Below are 8,160 nucleotides of genomic sequence, written 5' to 3'. Positions count from 1 at the left end.
GGGGGGATGGAGGATGCTCCAGGCCCGGTTAATCGAGGCTGAGACTGGACATCAAATTTTATTCGTGGTCTCCATTGCGACCCCGTCTTAAATAGCTCAGCTCCTATAAGGAGCCTTTGCAAGTGCTGCTTCCCAGATGCCCCTGGAATTACTCTGGAAGTTTTTGAATCAGAGTTTTACAAAAGCAAAAGGCTGTCAGAAACTCAAACTGCACGTCTTCATCTCATCTGACAAAGCACTTAAGCGCCTAATTAATTTTAAGCACACAAACAGTCTGACTAAATCAGAGTATTTACACGCTTGAAATTAAATATGTGCTTAAGCATTTTTCAGGATCATGGCTTGAGTAAACACATTAGTCTGTCTTAATCAGGATATTGTACAAAAAAAAAAAAAACCCAGCTGCTGAAATGGCACAGATGAGGTTTTGAAATCAATCAGTGTTTTGAGATGCACATTATGATAGTGCCTATTTACCTAATTGCTGTGCTGCAGATACTTCACCGGGCTTCCACTAGGTTCAGCTTTTTTGACACTGGTTGACAGCAAGTACTTGATCCAGAAAAAAAGGTGTTTGTCTGTAAATACTGAATTCTATTAGAGATTTGCCACAAATTAAGCATGACATGGTTCTTCCATGTTTATTTGTACTGGCCTGTATTTAGTGGGATGTAATGCAGAATAACACACCCCACTGACTAATATTTTAAGGAAAATATACACAGCTATCTGTACTTAAACAAGAGCTGCCATTTGGGTAATGCTGGTTTGATTTTTATTTTTGTTTGGGGAATGGGTGGAAAATGTTCATAACTTTTTTTTTTAAAGCTTTTTTTTTAAAAAAAAAAAAAAACAACTGGCCACCATATTCTTTAACTCTATGAGTAGGCCTATTTTATAGTTAAAAAAAGAAAAAAAAAGAGAAAAAAAAAGATAGGGAAGTGTAAGTTGTGTGGGCTTGATCCACAGCATGAATCAGGTAGCGTTGACCAGCACATCTGCAGCATTGTCAGTGGAGCGATACCAGTTTGCACCATGAATGCATTTTGCCCCGGTTCAGAGAAAACAGTGGGGAAAAGAAGGTGGAAAAAAAAAAATAAAAATGAAGGGAAAGGAAGAGAATGGGTCTGCGAATGTTACTTAATGTCAACAGAATGATGGCAGGAGAAAACCTGCTCATCTATGTCTTTAATACACTAAGGTTGCCGTGGGAACCCTCACATTCACTTCCACCTTCCGGTAATTAAATCACGTACAACCGTTGCGTACGGACCTCATGAGTAAACATCCATCGTTGTCCTTACTACTTTGTCAACAAGAGGAAATAAATAGACGCAATTTATTTTGTCATGCAGAAAAGTGGGTACATTGGCTCACTTAAATACCCACACTTGAGCAGCATGAGGAGAACTTCAGGAATACCCCTCCTTCTGACAGGTTGGGGCAAAGAAACATGCTGCTGCAAACCGAAAGCGATGAGGTTTAACTTTTGTCTGCTGCTTTTGCGTAGTGTCACATACAGCGCTTTCAGAGGTAATAAAATACGTGAAATTCTTTGTCATTTACTGGAACGCTTGGGTTTGCCTCCAATCATCTGTTTCAACAGAGAACCAAAAATATTTCTGCAGTTTTCTCCCTGATTTCCGTATTTAATTCAGAAATTTTCTGCCTGCCAGAAAAGGATAGGAAGAACAAGGCCATTTCCTACTTATTTGGATGTCTGCTGTACTGGAGAAAGGACTTTTGTAGGTTCTCCTTGCAAATGGACCGGGCTTTTTGATCTCCACATAGGATTGAGCCAAGTTATCAGGTTTGAGGATTTTTTTTTTTAGTGATTTGTTATATTGAAAAGTTGGGGGTGTTTTTTTGTTAGAAATGTTATTTTAGGAGCTTATTTGAAAGAATTTTTTTGAACTGTGAAGAAGTATTTTGAATTCATTGGTGGCAGCGTAGAGTCAGAAACCCTCCCTGTGGCTAAGAACCGATTTGTGCAACATAGGAGTCGTGGCTGCTAGAAAGGACTGGAAGGAAACTGTGGGGGACTCCACAAACTTGCAGCTGATGCTAAGACAAACTATTAACACACAGATTTTTTTTTTTTTTTTCCTCCATGTTCTCTCCTCGACTCTCAATATATAACACCATGCCTGCTGTCGCTTGGGGAACGCTCCCTGGCATGACTTTCCTTTTTTATCTAAACGTACGTATTCTTTGTCTCTGCATGCGGAGCATATCACACCAGGGATCACACCAAATAATCATATTTTATTTCTGAATAATCCAAAGGCATGCCAGATACTATCTTGGGGGGGAGATTATCGAGCAATATCAGACAGGACGCGTTTGAAGATGAATGGAAAGATACAGCAATGTCTGCTTGTACATTTGCACCCTGAATTGCACCATCTCATCCAATGTTGAATGGCAAATGTAGCAAATTTTTATTTGTGGATATAGGCTGTGGTAACGTGTAAATATAATAATTTTTTCTACATGCATTTTATATAAAACATTTTTAGTAAATGGTTATTTAGTCTTGCAGTGGTTATTGATGTCATCCTATGGCTTCCATAACAACAACCCTGTCTAAAATAATTCCTCTGGTGTTGGTTGGTATCAGTTAGAATCCATTAAATGCCACAAGTGGTTGCAATGCAAAGGCCATAACGCAAACCACCGAGCAGTGCCATGTAATTGGCTTCCAGACCCTCGTTGGTGACCAGCATCTGGAAGCAATACACTGAAGGGATCACTGACAGTGATCTTATGACCAGAGACTACAACATGCTGAGCACTTCCCTTGAGGTTCTTCTCATGTTTCTGGGCTTTGGCAATTATTTAAGCACTGGGAAATCTATTTAATAGGAAAACATCTGATCCTTACCCATTACCAAACTGCAGTAGAAGATACATTGGTGTGCCGCTGCGGCCAAGAAGGCCAATAGGATGCTGGGTTGCTTCAAAAAGGGCATCGCCAGCAGGGATAAAGAAGTCGTCATCCCACTCGGCACTTGTCAGGCCACACCTGGAATACTGTGTACAGTTGGACTTGATGATCTTAGAGATCTTTCCAACCTAAACGATTCTATGATTCTAGTTCGGGTCCCCGCTATACAAAAAAAGATGTGGACAGGCTGGAGGGGGTCCAGACAAGGGCCATGAAGATGATCCAAGGCCTGGGAAGCCTGCCATATGAGGAAAGGCTGAGAGCTGGGTTTGTTCAACCTTGAGAAAAGGAGGCTCAGAGGTGACCTCATCACCATCTACCAGTTACTTACAGGGTGGCTACAAAGAAGATGGAGACTCCCTTTTCACAAGGAGTCACGCGGAAAAGATGAGAAGTAACAAGTTAATACTGAGAAGACTACGACGACATGAGAAGAAAATTTTCCACAATGAGAACAGTCAACCATTGGAATAATCTCCCCAGGGAAGTGGTTGACTCTGCCATCCTGGACGCTTTGAAGACGCAGCTGGACAGGGTGCTGGGCCATCTTGTCTAGGCTGTGCTCTTGCCTAGAAAGGTTGGGCCAGATGATCCTTGAGGTCCCTTCCAACCTGGTATTCTATGGCTCTACGATATATTGAATTCAGAGGGACAAGTACCATTCACACAGATGTGGTAAAGCAGCAGTAAACTGGAGATTCCCCCAACATTGTAAAAAAATGCACTCCCTGCCCCAACAGCAAACATGGGACCTTGTTTGGTCTATTCGCTCCACTTCTAAAACTTGCCCAAACCAAAAAAGGTACGAAACCCAAGCAAACCCTGGAAACTCAACAAGACTGAAGGCATCATCTACCCTGACCCCCCAAGCCCTGAGGCGGGAGAGGGGGCAGTTTCGTCCTGCATGTGCAGGGAGGGGCTGCGGCTGGAGCCATTCCCCAGGAACATTGCCCCTACCTCAGCCACCCCCAAGGCTATTTCACCTTTGCATGTCTCCTTTTGACATTGCCTTCAGTTAGCACTTCCCAACATTATCTTATTCTCACTGTAGTGGACTCGGGCAGAGCCCCACGTTGCTGTTTCACACGCTGTGCGTCTACGTGATTAACAGAAGGATGCTTGCCTCCCTGATGCACTCATATTTTAAATACATTTAGCCCAGCTGTTTGTGTTGGGCTCTATTCAGAAAAAATGGGCATGCCTCAAGCCTCGGTAATCAGAGGAGTAGGTCCGTGTGCGCGGCTCTCCCCATCCACATCAAGCCCCACTGGAACCAGTATGCCATCACCGGGGAGGAGCGGCCCCCGCGACCGCAACCCTAAATTGCATTGGGGATGCCCACAGGTTTTGTTTTGTTTTTTTTTTAAAAAGAAAAAATCCCTTTCATAGAGACCGCTTTTATTTCAGCAGACGGTTCTCTCTTTTCTGGTGTTTCCATGGGAAAGAGAACATGCCAGCTAACGAGCTTGTATTGTACCTTTCATTACTTCATGGAAGCGGACTTCTATTTTTTGCCTCTCTTTGCCTTCGTAAATGTAATGATTATTGTTTATATCGCAGCAGTATTCACTGCCCAAGCAGGATCGGGGATGCATCTGTTGTGCTCCATGCAAACAGGCAGAAAGCCTGATTCAGACACTGAGATTTCGAGAGCCGTAATTTTAGTTTTCAGATTACATCTAAATAGTAGGGCCTCGGAAAAGACTGAATGCAATGGTCAATATAACAGAAATAAGCACACTGAGACAAGATCTCATTCATCCCGCCAAGGCACCTCATGCCATTCAGTAGCGGAAGACAGATTAGGATATTGTTGGGTCTGATCCAATTTGCACAGGTTGGGTTGGTTTTTTTTTTCCATGTAGTTACATGGAAATGTATAGCAATTTTCATCAGAATCATCCAAAATAGGGATCGTCCAGAAATATTTCATCATAACTTTTCTTCTGTATTAACAGACTGAAACTGCATGCTATGTCACATTAATTTCCCTCTGATTACCAGGGTACCGCAATTAGCTGCCTGACCATCACATCGCTGCTGTGCTGTAATACCACGCCTTTTCCCGGAGACATTCATAATCCAAACCTGTACAGACATTTCCATTAATTTCTTCTGAAAGTTTTAGAGGTGACATCGAGTTGGGACGCTGGGTCGTGGCCGAAAAGCCATCCAGCTGCTTATGGTCAGTGAGACGGGGCTGCACCTTCTGGCAGAAGCCTGTAGGTTTAAGCAGCTTCCCATTTTTATGGGCTGTTCCACCAGAGTTAATATAAAAATCACGCTCCTTGTCTGTGGTGCACATAATACTTTTGCACGGAACACATCGTGTATGTGAGACTCACGGCATTAGGAAACATCAGAGAATCCAGAGTTGTTCCAACTGCCTTTCAGAAACCAGGAATTTAAACACAATAGAATCCCGCGCACAAATTCCTCCTCGAGATACTTTTAATTTTGTCTGAATGCGAATTCTTTAGCTCATGTTATCCTCAATTTGTACTGCGTCATGGGCATTTAGCGCATACAACTACCAGGTGAAGACAAAGTGGATGAACCGCAGATTTGCCGGTGAGTTGAGCCAAGTTAGCGCTCCCCATTTAACACGAGACAGAATTATCAACGAGAAAGCACGACCGGGAATAATTAACTCTGCAATCCCATCTTGCATGTTCTGGCACCAACAGAACTCAAATCGTAATGGATATTAATAAACGCACATAAGTCAGATGAATATCTCCATCCAAAGCCAGGACAGCTTTGAGGTCAAAACCTACAGATCTTCTTTAGAAAGAACGTCCAGTGATACTCAGAAAATGCAGGATATATCTGCTAACTCTCATGCTAGAAATGATTTAATAAGCACTCTCTACTTTTAGCCGAAAGTAAACATACCTGTGACGGATGAACCATGTTCTCTCTCCACCTGGTGAACCCGTGGAAGGACGAGGGACATTGACGCCCAGGCAGTGGCCTAGTGGCTCGATGAGCTGGAGCATGGCGAAAAGCTGAGCCTAAAACGGAGGCGTATGAATTAGTGGCGTTAGCGCACAGCTTTGCTGATGAATACACTAGCACTGTTTTGAAGTCTGCCTGCAGATGTTTACTGCCCTATAAACAACCGTGAAGCCACTTGAGCGCGGGCCGGGTTTTACGTTATTAAGTTGGATTACCACTATTTCATCGGCGCTGCTCACTGATGATAGTTGCTAAACTGTAACCTTTGAAAGCACGCACCAGATGCTTCCTTCTGTTCCTGAAATACATTTACAATAAAAGTCAAAACATCTTCTGCCCCTGGACATAATAAAAAAACTGCATTTGCTTCGCTGTGAACTGTTGGAGCTGCATCATTTTTAAATGGGAGATCTCTCCCTTGAAGTCTGTTTTCCCCTTCCGTCATCTCTCCACGATAAACCCGTAATCATTCTATACTCAAAGTCTTCAGATATTTCCATGACAACAAACAAGGCTATAAGCAAGAATTAAAACTTTATTGGGTGAGAAGAAAATGGAAAGAATGGAACATGGGAGAGAGATTTCAAAACTCCCTAAATGCAAACTCTCTTCCACCCCATCTCCAGTGCTCAACACAGCTTTAAAGCTACCGAAGAGAAGCACCCGCATTTTAAGAGTGCTGTGAAAGGTAAATGTCCATTATAGAATCATAGAATTGTTGAGGTTGGAAAAGCCCTTTAAGATCATCAAGCCCAACCGTTCCCCTACCCCTGCCATCCCACCCCCAAACCCTGGCCCTCAGCACCGCCTCTGCCCGGCTGTTAAATCCCCCCAGGGCTGGGGACTCGACCCCTTCCCTGGGCAGCCCCTTCCAGTGCCTGACAGCCCCAAGGGGAAGGAATTGTTCCCCATGGCCAACCTCACCCTGCCCTGGCACAACTTGAGGCCTCATCCTAATTATATTATATTATAATGTGCTCTCAAAAAATATTTTTTTTTATTTCAATTTTATATTTTTTCAAAAAATATTTTTTGAAAATCTGTTTTGTTCCCACATCCAGTTAGTGGATAGAACCGTGAATAAAAAGTACTTAGCTTCTGCCACTTTCTCTCCATTTCTCTCGTCCCAATGACAACAGCGACCTCAATCTTCTCTGCAGTTGTTGAGGCAACATAACAGAACTGTTCTTGCAGCCCAGGGCAAGTAGATACTTTCGGAGCCTAAAGCCATCTTCCCTCACAGCTCTTACATCTTCTGTCACCGCTGTCTTCACCGCTGTCCTTCAGCACATGCAAAGCAGAGGCAGGAATTCATGATCGTGCAAAGTTTGCGGGACGTCAATTCTTTATATCCCATCAAAATTCAGCCTGCAGTTGCCAAAGAAATCAGAATCAGAAAACTGGCGCTGCTTTTCTTCTCGCTCAGCTGACAATTTTTTCTGGCCCTGACCCCATGAAGGAAAAGCAGCCAGAGAAGCCCTTGGCACACAATAGATACCCTTTGAGCAAGAAGGGGACGGATGTCGCTGGATTCAAAGCACGACTGCCACGTTTGATCCAAGCAGCTCATCACTCAACACATCAAACTCCCCACGAATTAAGCGTTAATTCTTTGCATTACGAGCTCAAGCTGTCTGGAGTATCCAAAGCCGGCGCTGCCTCACTTTTGGCTGCTTGATTTGGTGACACACACCTCAGTTCAAGTTTTATTTTAATGATGAATACATTTTTTTTTCCCTAAAAAAAAAAGAAAACAACCCAAAAGAGAAAGCTTTTCTCTCCCAGGGGAATGGGAAATGGTCATTTTTGACAAGATACAGCTCAGCAAAACCTGGAAAGAATTTCATGAGAGTGAAGTCTCCTCTCTACAGAGGAAAGTCACATTTATAGCTTCAGGCCATTTTCTCTGCCAGATATCAACATCCTGCAGCTAATGCCACTGGTCTGAGAATTTATCAGGCAAAAAAAAAAAATAAAAAAAGAGTGAAATAATTCTTTATAAACATAGAAAGAATTTGGCAGCCTAAATCCAGAGGCAGTTACCAGCTCCTCCATAATATGATGCAACGCCATTTAAATTAGTTTGGCCACAAAATTGTAATATGAACTAACTGTACATTGGTGGCATTCAGCCCATGGTTTTTCTTCGGAAACGTAGAAGACAATTACATAGGCAGCTGGATAAACAAAGCGAGAAGCTCGTTAGGCTCTTTCTCCTTTTCAACTGCAATTAATGAGTAGCCGTCCCCCATAAA

Source organism: Egretta garzetta, unplaced genomic scaffold (assembly GCF_000687185.1).
Source record: "Egretta garzetta isolate BGI_Z169 unplaced genomic scaffold, ASM68718v1 scaffold429, whole genome shotgun sequence".
NCBI lineage: Eukaryota > Metazoa > Chordata > Aves > Pelecaniformes > Ardeidae > Egretta > Egretta garzetta.
Note: the sequence above shows the minus strand (reverse complement) of the source record.